This window comes from Oncorhynchus clarkii, chromosome 17 (genome assembly GCF_045791955.1).
Source record: "Oncorhynchus clarkii lewisi isolate Uvic-CL-2024 chromosome 17, UVic_Ocla_1.0, whole genome shotgun sequence".
Taxonomy (NCBI): domain Eukaryota; kingdom Metazoa; phylum Chordata; class Actinopteri; order Salmoniformes; family Salmonidae; genus Oncorhynchus; species Oncorhynchus clarkii.
Window position 1 is genome coordinate 41,773,340 of NC_092163.1, and position 25,456 is coordinate 41,798,795.

Below are 25,456 nucleotides of genomic sequence, written 5' to 3' on the forward strand. Positions count from 1 at the left end.
TATTTGGCTCAGAGAATCAAACGCCATACTTGCCCTGAACTGGTTGAGAGAAGGATGGGTCCCACCTATAGAATCTGGTCCTTTTCTATGTTTCTCACAGTTCTCAGCCTATATGCTTTGTACTATACCATTGTTGTGTTTGGCCTCACTTTGAAGGAAACAGGCATGGGCCCTTTGTTAGTCATAGAGTGATACATAACTTGAGGCACAGTGCAAATAGAGCTGAATTCAAATTAATTCCTGGTTTCACTTGGGGAAGTGAAAAGTCTGTCACCCTTTCCTCTAAGCTTTATCTTTATCACACTCTTCCCTTACTTCTCTCTCTCTCCCTCTCCCCCTCACTCTCCCTCCCTCTCTCCTGCTCTTTATCTCTCTCTCAGTTTGAACTAGAGGAATTCCTCCAGGAAAAACAGGCCAGTCTCCTCTCTCTGTTTGCCAAGAAAACGTCCTGGTGGAAGAGAGACTCCCTCTCTCATCTCTGACAACTCAGCTTCCCATCATCAACCCTTCCCTAGAGCCCTCATCCTCTCCTCTCACCCACTCCTCTACAATACTCTCACCCTACATAGTGCATATTCACTGTTTTGCAATGTACAGTAGCCTCGGGAGCACTCTGTGGGTTAGCACCATGGTGTAGCCGGAGGACAGCTAGCTTCTGTCCTCCTCTGGGTACATTGACTTCAATACAAACCTAGAAGGCTCATGGTTCTCACCCCAATCCATAGACTTACACAGTAATTATGACAACTTCCGAAGGACGTCCTCCAACCTATCTGAGCACTTGCAGCATGAACTGACATGTTGTCCACCCAATCAAAGGATCAGAGAATTAATCTAGTACTTAGAAAATAGGTGAACAGTTTTGAACAAATGAATTTCTTCCAAAATGAAAGAGAGAGCGAGAGAGAGAGTGAGAGAAAGAGAACAAGCTATATTTCGTAGTATATATTTATTCACTTAATAGCCTACTCAAATACCTGGCTCAAAAAGAGATCTGTTATCTAGCTGGCTATGGCTATCCAACACTGTAACTCCTCCATGTCAAGGTAAGCTTTTGGTTTTAGTAATTTAGTGTACCTGCTAAACTGCTTGCTGCTGACTATACACTGTACTGCATGATTTAAGTTTTAGTCACATGCACAAGTACAGTGAAATGCCTTTCTTGCAAACTCAAAACCCAACAATGCAATCAATAACAATAACAATGTATTACTAGGAAAAGAAACACAAGAAATAGAATAGGAAATATGAAGTACACAATAAAGTAAGCATACTATACTACTATATGAATGTAGTGGGTTTACTAATGTGTTAGTTCTAGTAGCTATGTTGACGATGACGTGCCAACAATGTAGGCTGTGTGTAGTGGTTAGCGTTCAGGATATGAAGGTTTGGCTTGAAAAAAAAAAATCCTGGTCACAGACAACTGATGTGTTGTGCACTGAAGTCTACGAGCGAAAGGAAAGGGTGAGAGGAGGAGAGCGCGTAAATAGATGCAAGAAGGAATTATATGCAATGAGCTGTTTACATGTGGCTGCTATGAAAGTGAACTGTGTTTGCATGTGATCAGGGGCGTATTCATTGCGCCGATTCTGTTGAAAACATTTCTTAAATGGAATAAACATACCTGAATTTGTCCAATTGAAATGCTTGTTTACAACTGTTGGACTAATGATTACACCCTAGATCAGCTATATGCAGGCAAGAAGAGTGTGCAAGGTGGTTTTGAACGTGTCACAGACTGTCACCTTGATTACTCAACATGTTCTCGACCTGTGCACCTACTGTGTAAAACTTCATTCATTGGCTAGGTTGCAACAACTTCATGATGGGTACAGGGAAAATTCTAGTATCATGTAGTAGCCTAAACCTATCAATGTTACATTGAACTGGGTGAATGGAATATGAATGGCAGTCATTCAACACGCTGTAATAGAAACAAAAATAATCATCCTCCCTCATCTTAAACGGCACAGACCGTGACTGGTGTGAGTCTGTCTGTGCACGTCTGTGCCTTCGTGTTGTGCATAGGTTCACAGCAGGTTCAGTCAGGCAGCAGTCCTTCCCTTGACCTTTAAACCCAGCCACAAAAACAAGAGGTCAGGGAGAATAACTCTCTTATCACCCTCAGTAACATCACTAGTCAGTCTCACAGGGGGTGGTCACAATGGATCTCCAGTAAAGACCAATGGATCAATGATTCTTGGTACTGAAGACTCAATAAATGGAACTCAATAAATGCCATTGACTGGCCACTAGCCATTGATTGGTCACTTTATTACTGTAAGATCTCCATACAGATGACTTAGTCCAGCCGTACTCAACAGGCAGACTGGCGGTCTGGATCCAGAACCAGAACCGCGTCCCGACCAAAAACAGTTGGTAGTTTATCGCAATTGCAATGCCTGGTTATGGGTTCAGTATGAAAGGGACCGGTATGAAAATGTATGCGCTGTACTGTAAGTTGCTCTGGATAAGTGTCGACAAAATAAAAAACGTGATCAGCCCTTTGAACGGCCATTCAAACGTACCCCCCTATTCCCTATGGGTGGTGATCAAAAGTAGTACCCTATATCACGTTACATTGGGGACACAGATTCTACCATGATATCTGCTGATATGAAGGCCAGAGCAGGTATAGCAAAGGAAACCTTGAACAGAACAGCTAGATAGGAGGCAAGCTCACAATCACCTGGTCAACTATTAACATGGTCTACCACTCACTACCTGGTTTATCATGGATGCATACCCACACACCTCTCTCTCACTGAGTCCACGTGGTCTCCTCTATCGTGGCTACGGTTGCATCACAAACAGATACAGTTTGTTTTGTCTGTGTGTGCATCCGTGACATGTGAGTGTGAACAGGTATGCAATGTAAGAATCTTTATGACTGTACATGGCCGGGTGATTAGGGGTTTACATGTGTTTATGTCAGTGGTGGCTGGCGGGTCGGCGATAAAGGAGAACAGGCTCATTATAATGACTGGGATGGAATAAATTAAATTGTGTAATAATTGTCTTGAGTATCTTTCCATCCATTCCAGTCCCACCGTTACGATGAGCCTGTCCTCCTAAACCTACACTCTCCAGCCTCCTCTATGACGGTGCCCCGTTGAAAGTCACTGAGCTCTTCAGTAAGGCCATTCTACTGCCCACGTTTGTCTATGGAGATTGCATGGATGTGTGCTCGATTTAATACACCTGTCAGCAACTGGTGTGGCTGATATAGCCAAAGCCACCAATTTGAAGGGGTGTCCACATGCTTTTGTATATATAGTGCAAGAGCAGAATGAAGACTGACCTACCTCACTGCTGACTCCTCCATGATCCCCCTCCTTTCTCTCTTGAACTCTCTCAGTAGATTCTCCGTCTAATGCCCCTATCTCGCAGTCTGGAAATGCAGTCTGCTCTGCCCTCTCTCTTTCCACTATTTTCTCTTCTCCCTCTCTCCTCTCTTTCTCTTATTACCCTCTCACTTACTCTACCCTCCCCTCTCACTCTATCACTCGCTTACTCCCCTCTCGCTATTTAACTCTCAATGTCCTCCACCTTCCCACTTTCTCTCCCTCTCTTTTCGCATCTCTCTCTCTCTCTCTCTCTCTCGCTCTCTCCACTCCCTCCCTCTCTCTCTCTCTCTCTCTCTCTCTCTCGCTCTCTCCACTCCCTCCCTCTCTCTCCCCTCCCTCCCTCCCTCCCTCTCTCCCCTCCCTCCCTCCCTCTCCCCCTCTCTCTCGCTCTCTTTCTCTCTCGCTCTCTCCCTCTCTGCAGACAGTTGACTCAGAGCCAGGGTCCAGAGGCCGGTATGAGTGGAATTTAAACAGGGCAGAGAGCAGAAACAATCGTTCCTTTGCGGCTAATATCTTTTTTCTTTCTCCCTGAGCTGAACTCGTGCACACACATGGGTTATATTCCCTACACAGCTAAGGCAAGGTGCACACACCCACAGACACAGAAACACACACATACACATGGATTACATTCCCAGAGGAGCAGACAGCTGTATTTAAGCACAACGCTCATTCCCATCTTTCTCTCCATCTGCTCCCTCCATCCGTTCGGCCCTGTCTGCTCCCTCACTCCCCTGCCTCTCCTCTGCCTGTCTTCTCCTTTCCAATCATTAACTCTTGTCAGAGGCAGTGACAGCGGCCAGCTTAACCCCCCCAACCCCCCTCTCACTCTATCTGTTGCGCCAAACACTCAACCCGACCCCAAGGCCACCCCTAATCAAGTAACCTTCACAGCCAAGGCAAGGTACACACACAAAGACACAGACACACACACACACACATGCATATTATCCATGTGGGACTGCGCTGATGAGCTACTGAATGTTACATAATGGGAAAATACTCAACTCTGAAGGACTCTGAAGACTTTGTTGAATCTCAAATGCTTGGTCAAAAGCTAAAAGTAGAAGTGATAAAATCACATTTAGGTTTATGTATTCCAAAAGTCCTTGGAAGGTCCCAGACAGGGAGACAGACAGACCGACAGACCGACAGACAGACAGACATCGTTCCACTCCTTCTGTTCCAGCTCTGTCTTCCTTTCCAGCTGTGCTATGTCAGTCTCAACCCTCCTTCCCGCCTTCCCTTCGTCTTTGCATTAGGGAGGCCTTGGAGAATCAACAGCTTAACCGCACCTGTCTCAGCAAGGCTTCTTGAGTCTGATGCTACATGGCGTTCAAACTATAATGGTTTGTGCAACATAACTGGTTGGAAGGTAATGCACTCGACTGGAGCTCTACATTGCTTTGCGCTGTGAGTGACCAGTTTAATGTTTCTTGCCACAGCTTAGTCATTGATTCCTTAGTTGGTTCTGATTGGTTCCGGCCCAGTAATACAAAGCTGTGGAAAGAAACATTCATGTGGTCACTCGCAGCACACAACAATGTAGCGCTCCAGTCTATAGCGCATGACCTTCTATCTCAACAGCCTGGAGATACGGTCTCCGCTTGTCATTCCCGCTATACAAACTCTTCCTCAGCCCTGTCCACATAACTCACTGTGGTCTCTCTGATAGTCCAGGGCACACTAGTAGGATTGAAGTTGGCTTAGTATGGTTCTGTTTTTTTCTTTACACTGTTTTCTAAGAGCTCCTCACACACAAAGACTCAGCTGTACTAGTGGAGACGGTTTCTCATTGATACTGCCCATTTTCCAACCTTCGCTATCTCTCCGGCAGAATGTATAGTGTATAGCCTCTGTTGTGTTCTGCTTCATTCATAAGCCAGGGAGGGATGCTGCCAAATGAGAGCAGGCTACGATGTTATCTTCAACACGAGGTAGGGGAGGAGAGATTTACAAGGTTTGTTTATGTGAGGCGTGGCAGAAAGCCAAAATAACACCAGGTTTACTGTGAGTGTCTATAATTCTGCCATATAAGAGCAAAAGCGATGGCAGGCACCTCATTCCGTTGGTAGTACAGGATCTTTGCCTATTGGCTGCAAATATAACTGTGCATATCTTTGGCAGACCCCCCCCCCCCTTTTTTCTTAAAACATCCCTTAAGAAACACTCTTAAATCATATTCAACAGTGAGATCCATATCAACAGTCCATCAGCAGATCATTAACACAACATGAATTTCTCAACCAGGGCTGCAAGTTGTCGAATCCATTTGTTGTCTTGCTTGCTGGGAGCGTTAGCTGTTGTCTATCTCCGGTCCAGGACGCCAGTGCACATTCCCTGGACCAGAGCTAGCAAACACTATGTCAAGCAAGCCACTTTTATTCAATATTAGACCGGCCTCCTAGCATTTGCTTGGTCAACTATACTGTACAGTAATGGTCCAAAAGCGACTGTGTATCACAATGGAACACAACTTCTGCGAATCCATCTCAAATACCAAGGAGCTAAAACACACTTGATCCACGAGGAGCGGTAGGAACGTTGAAAAAGAGTATCAGGCCTATCTGAACCGGGTGAACTATGCAACAGTGCAGATGGACAGTCTCCGCTGACCTGATTAAAAATGACCCTACCGTTCATTGTCCCCACAGACGTATGTACAGCATGCACACACACGTGTAAGGACACACACACCCACACACCCACCCACCCACACGTACACACCGATGTTGCAACAGTGACTCCATCAATAGCCAGACTGTAGACTTGGAACACTTCACTGTCATTCTAAACATATTACTTTATTTGGATTCACAATGACACAACGGGCCTTATTTGTCAGCCTTTTACCACAAAAGAACCGAATCTCCATACGGATGCTTGGCCTCGTGAACCTTCACCGGTCAGTGACCCGACTTCAAATCAACTTAAGTAAGAATGTTTCGCGAGCTGTTTTGATACACACGCACACATACACGCACGAAAACACGCACACACACACACACAAACAAACCCACGCACACATACATGCACAAACACACATACCTAAACCTTGATTTATGACAGTCTGACCACACCACAGCCTGAGGTCTCTCTCTCTTTCTATTCTTCCTTCCTCTCTCCCTCCCTCTACTTTGGGATCCAACAGCACCCAGAGAGCCACAAATCTCCTCATTTTCTCTTTCTTTCCTTTTTCCGTCCTCTCTCCCCTTCTCCCCTTCTCCCCTTCCCCCCTTCTCCCTGGCCAATTATGACATTCCAGGGCCCCATCCTTTGTTTTCTCTGACGACCATTAGGTGTTAATTTAGTGCTAATCTGTAGAGCAACACAACCGCAAGGCAAACGTGTGTCCCCTCACTGTGTGGGTTTCAGACAGTCACGGGGTGTCCGTAATTACGCACACACAAATGCACACACACATACACCCGCTGCGTTCTCTCATTAAGCCTTGAGGGGGGCTCAAGGCTTTTTACAGTGTAAAATGAAGGTTCTGATACATGTGTAATATATTAAGCACGGTCTATCTCACCTTGGCTTGTGATAACTACCTGACTGCAGGACATGCTGAAGGCCCATATTGTGTTTAAAGGAAGAAGAGGGAGTACGGGTGGAGGTGGAGGGAGGGAGGGAGGGAGGGAGGGAGGGAGGGAGGGAGGGAGGGAGGGAGGGAGGGAGGGAGGGAGGGAGGGGTCATCCCCTCCTGCTGAGTGTGGAACAGGTAGAGACAGGTTTCTGGAACTACAGGAATGTGTGGTCATCTCAACTTCATACAGCTGGAGACGGCGGTCCCTCTGAACACACACACAGACGGAAACACACACAGACGGAAACACACACACGCACACAGATGCATATCACTGCTGTAAGAGAGTAGTTCGGGTAAGGTGTGCATAATGCTGTAACACCATGTGACTCCTCCTGCGTGTGTGTGTGAGTTATTATCTCTCCTCTGAGAGGTCGACACGTACACCCAGTCGCCACAACACTGACCATGTCGCTGAGACATCGTAACCCAGTCAGAAGCTGACGTTGGATTTGGTTGTCATCAACCACTTATTCCACAGCCACAGGCCATCATGTTGTAACAAAAGACCTGTCCTCTCCAGTCCTGTGGCTCATCCTCCTGGTGTTCAACATCTAAAACACACACACACACACACACACACACACACACACACACACACACACACACACACACACACACACACACACACACACACACACACACACACACACACACACACACACACACACCACACACACACACACAAACTACCCCCTCTCCTCTAAACTCCTCCTCTCCCCCTCCCCTCTTATTATCTGTTTCAACTCTCTATTATCCTTCACTCCACCTTCCCTTTATCCTCCTCCTCTTTCCTCTATTCTTCTCCCCCTCTCATCCTCCTCTCCATCCCTGTCTCCCTAGAGACAGACAGACTGGGACTGGCCATAACAGGTTGCTGCTGGCCTAATGTGTGACTCACCACACAGCAATGAGCTGTGAGCTCTGTCTGTCTATTCAATCATCCCTCTTTTCCTCTCTTTCTTCTTCTCTTTGTGGACCTGCAGGCGTTGACACTTTAGCGTTAGACTCATAATTACACTAATAGGTGTGAGATAGAGGGGGGGTCCGATGACACACACACACACACACACACACACACACACACACACACACACACACACACACACACACACACACACACACACACACACACACACATGCACAAACTCACACACACACAAGCACACTGTACTCTAGGCTCTAATTAGTGCAGGGTGGGGCAGGGTTCTGCGTGGTAATTGGTAATCATAACTCGGTTTAGGTCTGAGGACGTTCTTAGTGTGTGGTTCTCAGAGGGCAGTGAAGACAACCAGCAGTGCTCTTATATAGCCTAGCTGATATTTTTAGTACTGTAATTGAAATGAAATCCTCCCACAGTCTGCAGCTCTTTGGTTTAGTTCTTTCCCACACCATAACCACTTAACCATAGCCACTTCCGCCTACCCACTCTTAACCTCCTAAAGCCTGTTTCATTTTCATGTGACCCAACCAATAAACAAAACAGGTATTTAGTAACAACCCACATGTGGCCAGCAGGGACCACTAGTGGGTCCTGAATTCAGTTTGGGAAGCCCTGTTTTAAAAGGTTATATGGGGGAGGTGTGGGAAGGCTAGATCTGACCTGGGATGCATCCCAAATGGCAACAGACTCCGTCCTTTCTACCACTCTAAATTTCTCTAGGAAACTATTTCCCACCTCCCTCTCCCTCCTCCCTCTCTGCCGACGACTTTGTCAACCAATTTTGGAAAAAAAGGTTGACGACATCCGCTACTCATTCACTCAGCGTATTGAGTCCACTGGTCTCACTCACATGGAACTACCATACGACCTTGACCTCTTTCTCCCCTCTCTCTCCAGATGACATCCTGTGACTAGTGAGGTCTGGCCGCCTGACAACCTGCCTGCTCGACCCCATCCGCTCCTCCCTTCTCCAGAACATCTCCGGAGACCTTCTCCCATTCCTCACTTCCCTCAACTCATCCCTGACCACTGGCTGCGTACCCTCTGACTACAAAAAGGCCCAAATTGCACTCCTCCTCAAGAAACTAACCCTGGACTCAACTGATGGCAAAAACTATAGACCTGTATCCCTTCTTTCTTTTCTTTCTAAAACACTGATCAACTTTCTTGTTATCCCTCTAGGAACAATCTTCTTGACCCGAACCAGTCAGGCTTCAAGACGGGTCACTCGTCCGTCTCTGCTCTTCTCTGTGTCACAGAGGCTCTCCGCACTGCCAAAGCTGACTCTCTCCTCTGTTTTCATCCTCCTAGATCTATCCGCTGCCTTTGACACCGTGAACCATCAGATCCAGCTCTCCACCTTCTCAGAGCTGGGCATCTCAGGCTCTGAACACTCTTGCATTGCATCCTACCTGGCAGGCCGCTCATACCACGTGACGTGGAGAGAATCTGTGTCTGCACCACATGCTCTGACTGCTGGTGTCCCCCAGGGCTCGGTTCTAGGCCCTCTCCTCTTCTCTCTATACACCAAGTCACTCGGCTCAATCATATCCATGGTCTCTCCTATCATTGCTATGCGGATGACAGTCAACTACTTTTCTCCTTCCCCCCTTCTGACACCCAGGTGGCTACATGCATCCCTGTCTGCCTGGTAGATATCTCAACGTGGCTGTCAGCCCACCACCTCAAGCTCAACAAGACGGAATTCAAAGACCTCTCCATCACAGTTGACAAGTCCACAGTGTCATCCTCCCAGAGTGCAAAGAACCTGCTAACCTACAAAGCATTACATGGGCTTGCTCCTACCTATCTCTCTGATTTGGTCCTGCCGTACATACCTACACGTACGCTACGGTCACAAGACGCATGCCTCCTAATTGTCCCTAGAATTTCTAAGCAAACAGCTGGAGGCAGGGCTTTCTCCTATAGAGCTCCATTTTTATGGAACGGTCTGCCTACCCAAGTGAGAGACGCAAACTCGGTCTTAACCTTTAAGTCTTTACTGAAGACTCATCTCTTCAGTGGGTCATATGATTGAGTGTAGTCTGGCCCAGGAGTGGGAAGGTGAACGGAAAGGCTCTGGAGCAACGAACCGCCCTTGCTGTCTCTGCCTGCCCGGTTCCCCTCTTTCCACTGGGATTCTCTGCCTCTAACCCTATTACAGGGGCTGAGTCACTGGCTTACTGGGGCTCTCTCATGCCGTCCCTGGAAGGGGTGCGTCACCTGAGTGGGTTGATTCACTGATGTGGTCATCCTGTCTGGGTTGGCGCCCCCCCTTGGGTTGTGCCATGGCGGAGATCTTTGTGGGCTATACTCAGCCTTGTCTCAGGATGGTAAGTTGGTGGTTGAAGATATCCCTCTAGTGGTGTGGGGGCTGTGCTTTGGCAAAGTGGGTGGGGTTATATCCTTCCTGTTTGGCCCTGTCCGGGGGTGTCCTCGGATGGGGCCACAGTCTCCTGACCTCTCCTGTCTCAGCCTCCAGTAGTTATGCTGCAGTAGTTTATGTGTCGGGGGGCTAGGGTCAGTTTGTTATGTCTGGAGTACTTCTCCTGTCCTAATCGGTGTCCTGTGTGAATCTAAGTGTGCATTCTCTAATTCTCTCCTTCTGTCTTTCTTTCTCTCTCTCGGAGGACCTGAGCCCTAGGACCATGCCCCAGGACTACCTGACATGATGACTCCTTGCTGTCCCCAGTCCACCTGACCGTGCTGCTGCTCCAGTTTCAACTGTTCTGCCTTATTATTATTCGACCATGCTGGTCATTTATGAACATTTGAACATCTTGGCCATCTTACCAGTCAAAAGTTTGGACACACCTACTCATTCAAGGGTTTTTCTTTATTTTTACTATTTTCTACATTGTATAATAATAGTGAAGACACCAAAACTATGAAAAAACACATATGGAATCACGTAGTCACCAAAAAAGTGTTAAACAAATCAAAAAAATATTTTATATTTGAGATTCTTCAAAGTAGGCACCCTTTGTCTTGATGATAGCTTTGAACACTCTTTGCATTATCTCAATCAGCTTCACTTGGAATGCTTTTCAAAAAGTATTGAATGAGTTCCCCTATACAGTATGCTGAGCACTTGTTGGCTGCTTTTCTTTCACTCTGTGGTCCAACTCATCCCAAACCATCTCAATTGGGTTGAGGTCGGGTTATTGTGGAGGTCAGGACATCTGATACAGCACCCCATCACTCTCCTTCTTGGTCAAATAGCCCTTACACAGCCGGGAGGTGTATTGGATCATTGTACTGTTGAAAAACAAATGATAGTCCCACTAAGCTCAAACCAGATGGGGTAGCATATCGCTGCAGAATGCTGTGGTAGCCATGCTGGTTAAGTGCGCCTTGAATTCTAAATAAATCACTGAGAGTGTCAACAGCAAAGCACCCCCACACCATTATACATCCTCCTCCATGCTTCACGGGGGGAACCACACATGCGGACATCATCCGTTCACCTACTCTGCATCTCACAAAGACACGGCGGTTGGAACCAAAAATCTCAAATTTGGACTCATCAGACCAAAGGACAGATTTCCACCAGTCTAATATCAATTGCTCATGTTTCTTGCCTAAAGCAAGTATCCTATTATTATTGATGTTCTTAGTAGTGGTTCTTTGCAGCAATTTGACCATGAAGGCCTGATTCACACAGTCTCCTCTGAACAGTTGATGCTGAGATGTGTCTGTTACTTGAACTCTGTGAAGCATTTATTTGGACTGCAATTTCTGAGGCTGGTAACTCTAATGAACTTATCCTCTGCAGCAGAGGTAACTCTGGGTCTTCCTTTCCTGTGATGGTTCTTATGAGAGCCAGTTTCATCATAACGCTTGAGGGTCTTTGCGACTGCACTTCAAAGTTTGTGACATTTTACAGATTGACTGACCTTCATGTCTTAAAGTAATGATGGACTGTTGTTTCTCTTTGCTTATTTGAGCTGGTCTTGGCATAAGATGGACTTGGTATTTTACCAAATAGGGCTATCTTCTGTATACCACCTCTAACTTGTCACAACACAAATTATTGGCTCCAACGCATTAAGAAGGAAAGAAATTCCACAAATTCACTTTTAACGAGGCACACCTGTTAATTAAAGTACATTCCAGAGGACTACCTCATGAAGCTGGTTGAGAGAATGCCAAGAGTGTGCAAAGCTGTCATCAAGTCAAAGGGTGGCTACTTTGAAGAATCTCCAATATAAAACAATTAACTTTCTTTCTATGTACTTTATACGCCTGTGATATGTGTTTGTCCCACCTCGCTATCTTAAGATGAATGTAAATCATTCTGGATGAGAGCGTCTGCTAAATGACTCAATGTAAATGTAAAACGTACCTTATTCGCTACTTTTTACCAGGGCCCATTCTCTCTACCGCACTGCTTTCTTTGTTTGGTTCGACCACTCAATCACTATGGGCTGAACCACCAGGGCTTTGGATGAAAACACGGGCAGCACATGATGCCAAGAGTGATAAACCAGCCAGGTCACCCGTGATACACGTCAGAATTCGACGTCCATCCATGTCTGAGGACGTCGGGAGATGAGGTGGGAACCGGCCACTAGGGACAACAGTGTTACCTTCAAGTAGGTTTCTTTTTGGTGTTGTGGACGGGGACTTTGGACAGGAGTCAGCATCTGCCTCTGATTCCAAAGGTTGCAGATTCTAATCCAGCGATAGACAGTTGTTTTAGTTCAGTTATGGTAAACATTTCCCATCACCTTAACCATTTGGAGTTAATGACTAACCTTCAAATTCGGAGTTAACGCCTAAACTTAACCTTAAATGCTTCTAAATTTGACGTTTGCAACAACTTTGAGAAACATGGATGAACGTCTAATTCTGATGTGAGACTGTGAGATCTGGTTGGATAAACACAGCAATAAGTAAAGTGGTTCTATCTATAGAAAGACAGGTTCTGTCCCCAGTGGGGGGTTGTTGCCTGTTCCCCTCTCCAAATAATCTGGAAATCTGCCTGAGCAGCAGAAGATTCTTCCCGAAAATCACGGCATAAATTGGTCTTTCAGGAGCTGGCAGTGGAACAGGAAATGGTGCCCTCATGGCGGGCATTCTCTCTCTCACACACACACACACACACACACACACACACACACACACACACACACACACACACACACAGACACACACACACACACAAGCACAGACACACACACACACACAGACACACACACACACACACAAGCACAGACACACACACAGAAATGCACACATGCCCATAAAAACACACACACATACACAGACACACCGAGAGAAGGCCTCTATTCATTGGGTACAAGAGCAGTATTCTTCTCCTCTCTGTCATCCATCACCTACCAGGTCCTAGGTCTTTGTCTGTCTGTCCTAACCTGGACAGTGGTGGCAAACTCAGACCACCAGGCTATGCTGATGCCTGGGCAATCTTTACCCAGCGCTAAGATCACCTTGGTGGGCATGGTCGAGTCCGACAGCAGCCTAACCATGGAGCTCTGCCAGGCCTGCGCCAGACGTCCACCAAATCACTTCTCACTCTATGACCATGTTAGAACGTTTGTCAGTATGGCACTTTCTACCTACAAATGGGATTTGAATCATCATCATAAGTCCATACAAACCAGCCACTAACCCAACCATAAAGGGAAACAAAAATCTCTGGATATTGCGTAACAGTTCAGACAACATTTCCACTTACAGAAGTTTAAATGTAGCCATAAAAAAATGACCAGTTTGGACCAGTAGAACAACCACTGCAATTACAGTACACTCTAGCTATGACACTGATAACGCTCCCAACAGGCCAGTGCCAGACCAGTGATCTGCTGCCTGTGGTTAGTTTGTGGTCCTCTGTTCTCTGCGTGGTGGTTAAGGCTATGAGGTATAATTAGACAGTGGCACTGCCAGGGTTGATCTGAGGCTTGTCATTAGTGACACCCCACCTCCCCCCTCTCTTTCTCTCTCTCTCTCTCTCTCTCTCTCTTTCTCTCTCTCTCTCACACACTGCTAAGGATAATGGTGGCTCATGGCTAGCTGCCCAAACCTAATAAGCACCTTGGCATTTCCTCTAAGCCTATATATACCTTTCCAAGATGGCGTAGCAGTAGGACGTGTTGTCGTGTTCCTTGTATATATCGTTTGTTTTCGTTTCGTTTTCGTTTTTTTCTTCACATATCTTTAAAACTTTTTGCTGAACCTCAACTTCTTCTAAATACTCTCCTGCAACCCGCCTCACCCAACGTAGCTTTTTTCCTATAGTATTTATATTTACTTCGGATCTGGAACCCCTCAACTGAAGCTAGCCAACTAGCCAACTAACTACCAGCTTCAGCAAAACATTGCTAGCGGTCTTCAGCTAACCGGTCAGCTAACCGGTCATCAGCTAACCTTTAGCTCGGAAAGCTCTCGCCAGTTCGAACAACGCGACTCTAACCAGAGCATAACGGACCTATCTATTATTATTATTATTATTTTATTTTATTTTATTTTTCACCCCCGGATTCCCATCGCAAACGGAACATTTTGAGCTCCTGGGCTACAATATCCAGACCCACGACCGGTCCATTGATGTCACCGCATGAAGAGGAATAAACAGACTCCCCCCATCGCGACGTCCCCAAAGGCTAACTCTCTAGCCCTTGCTATCTCCTTGCTTGCAAATTCGGCCTGCTAACTGCTAGCTTGTTTAGCCCGGTCCGCTAACTGCTACCGTGTTTAGCACCGTCTACTAACTGTTAGCTTGTTAGCACAGGCCTGCTAACCATCTGAATCGCCGCGTCCCAAACACTCACTGAACCCATATTTACTTTCTATCCCTTTTCGATTTTTAATTTGTTTATACCTTCCGGTAACCTGCCTCACCCAATGTGATACGGAACCGCTATTATCTTTACATTTTTAGAACACACTCAAGAACCTTCAGAAGCTAACCAGCTAACTGGCTACAAGCTATTTAGTCATTGTTAGTTTTCTAACCTGGATAACACTCGCCAGTCCAGCTTCCCTGCCCCATCCACCGCTGCCCCTTGGACACTGATCACTTGGCTACATAGCTGATGCAGGCTGGACTGTCCATTAATTCACGGTAATCCATTCTGCTTGTTTATGTTTTATCTGTCGGCCCCAGCCGCACTTAGGCTCTGTGTGTAGTTAATCCGACCCTCTCTGCCTAATCTATCGCCATTCTACCTGCTGTTGTTGTGCTAGCTGATTAGCTGTTGTCTCACCTACTGTTTTAGCTAGCTCTCCCAATTCAACACCTGTGATTACTGTATGCCTTGCTGTATGTCTCTCTCAAATGTCAATATGCCTTGTATACTGTTGTGCAGGTTAGTTATCATTGTTTTAGTTTACAATGGAGCCCCTAGTTCCACTCTTTATACCCCTGATACCTCCTTTGTCCCACCCCCCACACATGCGGTGACCTCACCCATTACAACCAGCATGTCCAGAGATACAACCTCTCTCATCATCACCCAGTGCCTGGGCTTACCTCCGCTGTACCCGCACCCCACCATACCCCTGTTTGCGCATTATGCCCTGAATATATTCTACCATGCCCAGAAACCTGCTCCTCTTATTCTCTGTCCCCAACGCCCTAGGCGACCAGTTTTGATAGCCTTCAGCCGCACCCTCATACTACTCCTTCTCTGTTCCGCGGGTGATGTGGAGGTAAACCCAGGCCCTGCATGTCCCCAGGCACCCTCATTTGTTGACTTCTGTGATCGAAAAAGCCTTGGTTTCATGCATGTCAACATCAGAAGCCTCCTCCCTAAGTGTGTCTTACTCACTGCTCTAGCACACTCTGCTAACCCTGATGTCCTTGCCGTGTCTGAATCCTGGCTCAGGAAGGCCACCAAAAATTCTGAGATTTCCATACCCAACTATAACATCTTCCGTCAAGATAGAACTGCCAAAGGGGGAGGAGTTGCAGTCTACTGCAGAGATAGCCTGCAAAGTAATGTCATACTCTCCAGGTCCATACCCAAACAGTTCGAACTACTAATTTTGAAAATTACTCTCTCCAGAAATAAGTCTCTCACTGTTGCCGCCTGCTACCGACCCCCCTCAGCTCCCAGCTGTGCCCTGGACACCATTTGTGAATTGATCGCCCCCCATCTAGCTTCAGAGTTTGTTCTGTTAGGTGACCTAAACTGGGATATGCTTAACACCCCGGCAGTCCTACAATCTAAGCTAGATGCCCTCAATCTCACTCAAATCATCAAGGAACCCACCAGGTACAACCCTAACTCTGTAAACAAGGGCACCCTCATTGACGTCATCCTGACCAACTGGCCCTCCAAATACACCTCCGCTGTCTACAACCAGGATCTCAGCGATCACTGCCTCATTGCCTGTATCCGCTACGGAGCCGCAGTCAAACGACCACCCCTCATCACTGTCAAACGCTCCCTAAAACACTTCTGTGAGCAGGCCTTTCTAATCGACCTGGCCCGGGTATCCTGGAAGGACATTGACCTCATCCCGTCAGTTGAGGATGCCTGGTCTTTCTTTAAAAGTAACTTCCTCACCATTTTAGATAAGCATGCTCCGTTCAAAAAATGCAGAACTAAGAACAGATATAGCCCCTGGTTCACTCCAGACCTGACTGCCCTCGACCAGCACAAAAACATCCTGTGGCGGACTGCGCTAACATCGAATAGTCCCCGCGATATGCAACTGTTCAGGGAAGTCAGGAACCAATACACACAGTCAGTCAGGAAAGCTAAAGCCAACTTCTTCAGGCAGAAGTTTGCATCCTGTAGCTCCAACTCCAAAAAGTTCTGGGACACTGTGAAGTCCATGGAGAACAAGAGCACCTCCTCCCAGCTGCCCACTGCACTGAGACTAGGTAACATGGTCACCACCGATAAATCCATGATTATCGAAAACTTCAACAAGCATTTCTCAACGGCTGGCCATGCCTTCCGCCTGGCTACTCCAACCTCGGACAACAGCTCCCCCCCCCCCGCAGCTACTCGCCCAAGCCTCTCCAGGTTCTCCTTTACCCAAATCCAGATAGCAGATGTCCTGAAAGAGCTGCAAAACCTGGACCCGTACAAATCAGCTGGGCTGGACAATCTGGACCCTCTATTCCTGAAACTATCCGCCGCCATTGTCGCAACCCCTATTACCAGCCTGTTCAACCTCTCTTTCATATCGTCTGAGATCCCCAAGGATTGGAAAGCTGCCGCAGTCATCCCCCTCTTCAAAGGGGGCGACACCCTGGACCCAAACTGTTACAGACCTATATCCATCCTGCCCTGCCTATCTAAGGTCTTCGAAAGCCAAGTCAACAAACAGGTCACTGACCATCTTGAATCCCACCGTACCTTCTCCGCTGTGCAATCTGGTTTCCGAGCCGGTCACGGGTGTACCTCAGCCACGCTCAAGGTACTAAACGATATCATAACCGCCATCGATAAAAGACAGTACTGTGCAGCCGTCTTCATAGACCTTGCCAAGGCTTTCGACTCTGTCAATCACCGTATTCTTATCGGCAGACTCAGTAGCCTCGGTTTTTCGGATGACTGCCTTGCCTGGTTCACCAATTACTTTGCAGACAGAGTTCAGTGTGTCAAATCGGAGGGCATGCTGTCCGGTCCTCTGGCAGTCTCTATGGGGGTGCCACAGGGTTCAATTCTCGGGCCGACTCTTTTCTCTGTATATATCAATGATGTTTCTCATGCTGCGGGCGATTCCCTGATCCACCTCTACGCAGACGACACCATTCTATATACTTCCGGCCCGTCCTTGGACACTGTGCTATCTAACCTCCAAACGAGCTTCAATGCCATACAGCACTCCTTCCGTGGCCTCCAACTGCTCTTAAACGCTAGTAAAACCAAATGCATGCTTTTCAACCGTTCGCTGCCTGCACCCGCACGCCTGACCAGCATCACCACCCTGGATGGTTCCGACCTTGAATATGTGGACATCTATAAGTACCTAGGTGTCTGGCTAGACTCTAAACTCTCCTTCCAGACCCATATCAAACATCTCCAATCGAAAATCAAATCAAGAGTCGGCTTTCTATTCCGCAACAAAGCCTCCTTCACTCACGCCGCCAAACTTACCCTAGTAAAACTGACTATCCTACCGATCCTCGACTTCGGCGACGTCATCTACAAAATTGCTTCCAACACTCTACTCAGCAAACTGGATGCAGTTTATCACAGTGCCATCCGTTTTGTCACTAAAGCACCTTATACCACCCACCACTGCGACTTGTATGCTCTAGTCGGCTGGCCCTCGCTACATATTCGTCGCCAGACCCACTGGCTCCAGGTCATCTACAAGTCCATGCTAGGTAAAGCTCCGCCTTATCTCAGTTCACTGGTTACGATGGCAACACCCATCCGTAGCACGCGCTCCAGCAGGTGTATCTCACTGATCATCCCTAAAGCCAACACCTCATTTGGCCGCCTTTCGTTCCAGTTCTCTGCTGCCTGTGACTGGAACGAATTGCAAAAATCGCTGAAGTTGGAGACTTTTATCTCCCTCACCAACTTCAAACATCTGCTATCCGAGCAGCTAACCGATCGCTGCAGCTGTACATAGTCTATTGGTAAATAGCCCACCCATTTTCACCTACCTCATCCCCATACTGTTTTTATTTATTTATTTTTATTTTTCTGCTCTTTTGCACACCAATCTCTACCTGTACATAACCATCTGATCATTTATCACTCCAGTGTTAATCTGCATAATTGTAATTATTTGCCTACCTTCTCATGCCTTTTGCACACAATGTATATATAGACTCCCCTTTTTTCTACTGTGTTATTGACTTGTTAATTGTTTACTCCATGTGTAACTCTGTGTTGTCTGTTCACACTGCTATGCCTTATCTTGGCCAGGTCGCAGTTGCAAATGAGAACTTGTTCTCAACTAGCCTACCTGGTTAAATAAAGGTGAAATAAAAAAATAAAAATAAAAAAACCTGAGCAATTAGCATGCTAAACCTAACGCCAAGATAGAGGCAGAGGAAGTCCTTGAGGGAGGGAGGAGGAGAGAGAAAGAGAGAGAGCGATACATTAACGTTTTCTGAGAACAGCCAAGCACATGTTTGCCCTATATAATGATGATTGCTGACAGGGAGGCTGAGGGCCTTTATTGGTGCACGTGGTAATTACAAACTAGCAACCAAATGCTAATTTGAGGGGATAGCATTTGGATGTGCAATTAGCCGCCTCGCTAGCATCCAAACGAAAGAGGACAGCATGTGGGCTGTGGGTTAGCCACGGACGCTAATAAAAATGAACATCATCATCAAGGAGGACTTGAGCGACGGAGTTGTTGTGCTACTGCTACAGTGAGAGCCAGATTGGAATGAACATAAGCACACACACACACACACACACACACACATATACACACATATACACACATATACACACATATACACACACATACATATACACACACATATACACACACACACATACACACATGTACACACACAGACACGCATACACACACACATACACACATGTACACACACACATGTACACACACAGACACACACACACACACACACACACACACACACACACACACACACACACAGACACAGACCTTCTAAACCAAAACCACATGCTGAACTCAAGGCTTGATTGCAGTAAAAAAGCTAGGCTAAAAACAGCCTAGCAAGCAACCCAGCCACCTGGTAATGTGAGAGGAGAGAGCAGACCATGGTTGTTTAAAGCCTGATGGTTATAGGTCCCGAGTCAGGGTGAACACCGCAGTAAAATCTGTGTCCCAAATGGCTTCCTATTCCCTACGTAATGGCATACCTTTGGCCAGAGTCCATAGTGCCATTTGGAACGTAGCCAGCAGCAGACAAATGAGAGGGAAACCTGGTACTATACTCCACACCTGCACACTGGCTGGGCCCTATTCAATAGTAATTACTAACCAAGCCTCCAGCATAGGACTAAAATCATACGCACACAGTGCGTTGGCTAACTATCTATTAGTGGATATTGATATGGGTGTATACGCTTTCTGCAACCAAAGTTCTTTCTGTTTGGTTTAGTGAATGAATGCAATATCACGTATACAATATTTGTTCATGCAGGAAATGAATAATGAGGTTCTTGAATTCTCCAGGAAACTGGTGAAAAGTTTTTTTTTACCTAAAACTGTGTATTATTGTATGTGCTGTGTATTGCTATGTATGTGCGTTGTATGTCCACTATGTATGTCCTATGAAGCATAATGTATCCTCTATTTAGTCAATGGATGTTTAGGCAGGGTTGTTGATCCCCTGGCAGACAGACCTGCCTCCATACATCAATAAGATGACTAGTGCCTACCTCACTGTCTAGACAACTGACATCTGCAATCACACCTACTGTTACACCCCCAACTCACATTCATATACACACACATACACACCAACCCCCACTTACACTCGCACACATGCAACACACATGCATAACATCTGAATGTGTACACACACGCATTCACTCATACACATAACTTCACTATTCACACCCTACCGGCATGGTTTAATTCCTCCCTTCACATCAGCAGCACTCTGACTAAACATGGTACACAGAACACACTTCACACACACACACACACACACACACACACACACACACACACACACACACACAGAAAACACAGAATAGAGATCAGAGAGCACGACTACATCAGCCAATAGGGAACAACGGAACAGAGAATCCCAGAGAGAGCAAAAGCGGAATCAGAAACCTTCTCTTTTCTTCCTGCCCTTCTATCCGACTGAGAGGGAAAAAATAATGTATGTGTGGAGCTCTACATACCTTGCAGAGTTTCTTTCTTTCTTCTCTGTCTGTATCCCTTCTTCTCTTTGTGTTCTCCTCAGTGAGTCTGAAGTCCTCCTCTTAGTAATCTCCTACAGCGTGGAGAGGCTTGGCTGCAAGTGGGCGGAGGAGAGAGAGAGAGAGAGAGAGAGAGAGAGAGAGATAGAGAGAGAGAGAGAGAGAGAGAGGGAAGGAAGGAAGGAGGGAGGGAGGGAGAGAGTCAGTCAGTCGGCACAAAAGCGGGAGAATGGAAAGCTGCAGGGCAGAGGAGAAACATGAAACCACCAGTGGTCCTGAAACAATCATCTCTCCCTCCCTCTCTTTTCCCGTTCCCTCCCTTTTACCCCTCCCACTCGCTCACTCTCTCCCCTCTCCCGCTTTCCCCCGCGTTCTACACTTCCTTTTCCCCCTTTCTCTTCCCTCCAACTCTTTATCCGATCATTTATTGTAACTCATGTTTGCCTCTCCCTTACCATTCTCTCTCCCTCTCTTCTCTCTCTTCTTCTCTTCTTCTCTTATTCTCTCTTCTTCTCTCCCTCTCTTCTCTCTCTTCTTCTCTCCCCCTCTTCTCTCCCCTCATTCTCCTTTCCTATCCTTCACATTCCCATCTCTCCTACCTGTCTCTCTTTATTCTTGTCTTTTCCTTTCATCTTCATTACGCCTACCGATCACCTCCCCCCCCCCCCTCCTTCTCTCCATCTGGCTCTTTCCCTGTCTTTCCCTCTTTTGAAAGCGAACCCCTCCCTTGGTCTGAGGGCGTGGAAAGAGAAAAGGTTCTTCTTCCCACAGTTTTACCAAGAACAATTCATAGACTTTAATAGAGCTCTGCACCCTCCCTGGAGCCTGTCAAAACATCAGCACCACTGTAGGTTCCTGGTGAGTTAAAACCAAACTCCATATTTCACGACCAGAGAGTCAGTGTGTGTGTGTGTGTGTGTGTGTGTGCGTGCGTGCGTGCATGCGTGCGTGCGAGTGTGCGAGTGTGTGTGTGTGTGTGTGTGCGCGCGCGCACGTGCGTGTGTGTGTGCGTGCACGTGCGTGTGTGTGTGCGTGTGTGGATGTGTGTGTGTGTTGTAGTCGGGACTGTAAAACCTGAGGTGTTACAGTTTTTTACAATCACTTTGGCACTAATTTCAGAACCTTGTGGTCATTTTTCAAAACTCTAAACACAAAACTCAAAACAGTCATCACTTGTAACACAGGCTGTCCAATGTTCAAAACATTGCATTGTGCATTCATATCTTTAAAGAAACCTTGCACTTGCAGAATCATTGGTTCAAATAACTAATTTATCATGAAATACCATAGGAACAATCATTCAGATCACCCACACACAAGATACCGATAGTTTCACTGTGTAGTTGTTCGTACAATCATTAAATATTGTAGTACAAAATATGTGATACATGTTTCATTATGCTACTACACGTAAATACATCACTGTAAAAGGACTAGTAGAGAGAATACTACAGACACAGTGGAATCATTGAACAAAATATGAAATGTATTGATGAAATACAATAAAATCACAACATAGGTTTCTTTGAATCAAAGCAAAAATAATTAGCTAAAAAAAAAAAAAAACTACAGTAAAACATTACTGCAGTGTTCCTCACCTGGCTTACTGTAAAACATCACTGCAGTGTTCCTCACCTGGCTTACTGTAAAACATCACTGCAGTGTTCCTCACCTGGCTTACTGTAAAACATCACTGCAGTGTTCCTCACCTGGCTTACTGTAAAACATCACTGCAGTGTTCCTCACCTGGCTTACTGTAAAACATCACTGCAGTGTTCCTCACCTGGCTTACTGTAAAACATCACTGCAGTGTTCCTCACCTGGCTTACTGTAAAAAAAAATTAAAAAAAAGATTGATTACTGTCCTATATTTCAATCAACTCTGTCTTGTGGATTTGGCCACAGGTTCAATGGTACAGAATAGCATCTCTTAATGTACAACACCGTACATAATTCAGGCTGTTGTGGAGGCAAAAGGAGGTCCTACCCAGTACTAGATAGTTGTACCTAATAAAGTGGCCGGTGAGTGTACAGTAATGTCAAATCTGAAAACATGGTCTGGAAAAGTGGTACATGGGACCATAGAAATAGTGTCTGATAAAGAATGATGATGACATTTGATGATGAGCAGTTGTATCAGTTGATAGTTAGATCATTGTAATGAAATGAATAGATAGTCATCTCAGATGTAATGTGTGCATTTCGTTTTGAAATGGTAATACTTTGATGTTAAGTTGTGTCATTTTGAACAGGTTATTTTAGTTCAATGAACATATGATCTTAGCCTTATGTGTATTGTATCCAAGCAAAGAGTTTTGAAAAATGTGCATTTTGATCATTGGTTGTGAGTTTTGTGTCTAGAGTTTTGAAAAATTACATCAAGGTTCCGAAATTAGTGCCAAAGTGAATGTAAAAAACTGTAAGGTGAGTCTGTGTTAATTAGAGGAGGCTGGTTCCAGACACAGGTGTGCTGAGGAGAAAGAGAGAGAGAGAGAGAGAGAGAGAGAGAGAGAGAGAGAGAGAGAGCGAGCGAGTGGACAGGACAGGACAGGAGAGGAGAGGTGAGGTGAGGTGAGGATAGCACATCCTTGAGGGGTTATCACTGAGTGAGATTACTCATCTCTCTCAATCTCTGACTGACACATTCCCATACAGACAGGCTCACACACCCACACACACACCCACACACACACAGAATACAGAAAAGGGTACAGTATGAACTTTAACACAAAGTCACACACACATACACACAGCATAGGTGTCTCGTTATGCAATACAAACTAGATCAAGGCGTGTTGGTGAGGAGAGAGAGAGAGAGAGAGAGAGAGAGAGAGATATTACAAATGGCTTGAGTTGTGTTTGTGTTAGAACAAATGGCTTGAGTTGTGTTTGTGTTGGACTGGGCTGCTCTTCTGAAGTGATGAGAATTGTTTTCAATAAAATCCAATCTTCATCCAATCTTCATCCAGTTTCACTCGCAGGGAGATGGGACAGTTTCCCAAGATGTCTTTTGTTAGCAAAACACACCCACGCACACACATGCACACACACACACACACACACACACACACACACACACACACACACACGCATGCCATAAAATGTCATAAAAGAGAACAATGTATAACAGTCATTAAAGATGGAACAGAACATGTTCTCACATCACAGTTGTTTTTCACTACATGAAAGCTCTACTGTTGTAGGCCTACTATTTCTGCAGTAAATCATCATGTTCTGGTTCTGGGGCAAGTATGTGTGCGTGCGTGTGTGTTTGTGTGTGTGTTCTCAGAAATAGCCTCCGTGTGTATCTACTCTCTCTAATCACTGACGGCCAACAGTCAAACTGACGACTCCACAAATGCCAACGTAACAAGTACACTTCACACAGCTATGTAGTCACACGTGTGTGGTGAGGCACGACAAACTTCTCTCTGTAGCCGCATAGGCTTGTGTTCCCTCGTTCCTGTTTCCTCTGAAAAACACGCCAAGCTGAATAGACGCAACACAACTACATCACCCACATTGCACACCTATACAACATCATAACCACACAGAGAGAAACAGTGTGACTGTGATCCGCTCTTTTCTCTAGCCTGCAGGCCCGTGACCCTGAGAGGCTTACGGTTCAGGGGTTAAGTGATGACAGACCCTTTAATGAAAACACACTGCAGCCGAAAACAGGACCTAGTGCCCTCACATCACATGCACGTGTGCACGTAAACCACACATACACATACACACACGCGCGCGCGCGTCTCACATACACTCGCACACTTTGTCCATCACGCAGAAAATACATTTCCTGTTGAAATAGTTCAGTCAGAGAGTTCACGTGTAAATGAAATATGTGAGCTGTATATAAATGTTTGTCAGTGTCGTAGACATGAGAGTGTTTTATTTCTAGATGATGATGTTGGTGAGCAGCTTGGAGCTCCAGCTCGAATACTATCAATGCACAGCTGGAGGCGCACTGTGTAGAACACTAAGTCTCACACCAGTGGTTTCGTATGCACACGCATTCACGCACATACACGCAAACTGCACATGCAGCAGCCCTGAAGTTAACAAACTCAACATGTCCTTTGATCTGGTTGAACAGGTCTATTGATCCCCACTCCCCCACTCCCTCTCTCTGTCTCTCTCTCTTTCTCTTTCTCTCTCTCTTTCTCTTTCTCTCTCTCTCTCTCTCTCTCTCTCTCTCTCTCTCTCTCTTCCTTCCCCCTCTCTCCCTTCTCTCTCTCTCTCTCGCTCTCTCTCTCTTTCTTCCCCCTCTCTCCCTTCTCTCTCTCTCTCCACTGTCTGTCAAAGGTTTGTCAGCAGAATTGCTGCCTCTGTCTTGCCCTCCTCCCCCCTCCCCTCCTCTCCCTCTCCTCTTCCTCTGCCTGTCCTACCTGACTGAGGGTAGACTCTAGTGAGGCTATAAAGACTCCATTCTTCGCAGTTTGAAGTTTATTGGGATGAGTCTTGTCCTGGAGGCAGCACTGAGACATTTCCGCTAGATGGGCCAGCTGCAAAGTCAAAAATCAAAAAAAGTATGAAAACAAAAAATGTGCTTTTTGGTCTTAATTTAAGTTTAGGGTTAGGGATATCAGTGTGGTTAAGATTAGGGTTAAGAGCTGCCTCCCGAACAAGATTTATGACGGAAAATAGTAACCTGCTAACCTCAGGCTGTGGTTAGACCATAATCACTGCCATCGGGTGTGTCTCAATATTTGATGGTTGTTGACTCCCACTGTGTCCTCTCCTGGTCTGAGAGAACTGAACAGGT

General features: G+C 46.1%; 1 protein-coding gene across 7 annotated transcripts in view; it reads right to left on the minus strand.

Annotated features, from left to right (window-relative positions):
• Positions 1-25,456, minus strand: part of LOC139370866 (pleckstrin homology domain containing, family A member 6) — a 185,712-nt gene that overhangs the window by 100,817 nt on the left and 59,439 nt on the right. For 4 of the 7 annotated variants that reach the window (XM_071110690.1, XM_071110694.1, XM_071110693.1 and 1 more), the window contains exon 2: positions 20,671-20,783. The gene's annotated coding sequence lies outside the window, so the exon portion shown is untranslated. Of the gene's footprint in view, positions 1-3,308; positions 3,556-20,382; positions 20,448-20,670; positions 20,953-25,456 lie in introns of those variants that run through there. The other 3 variants (XM_071110691.1, XM_071110696.1, XM_071110692.1) reach the window with 3 other exon arrangements.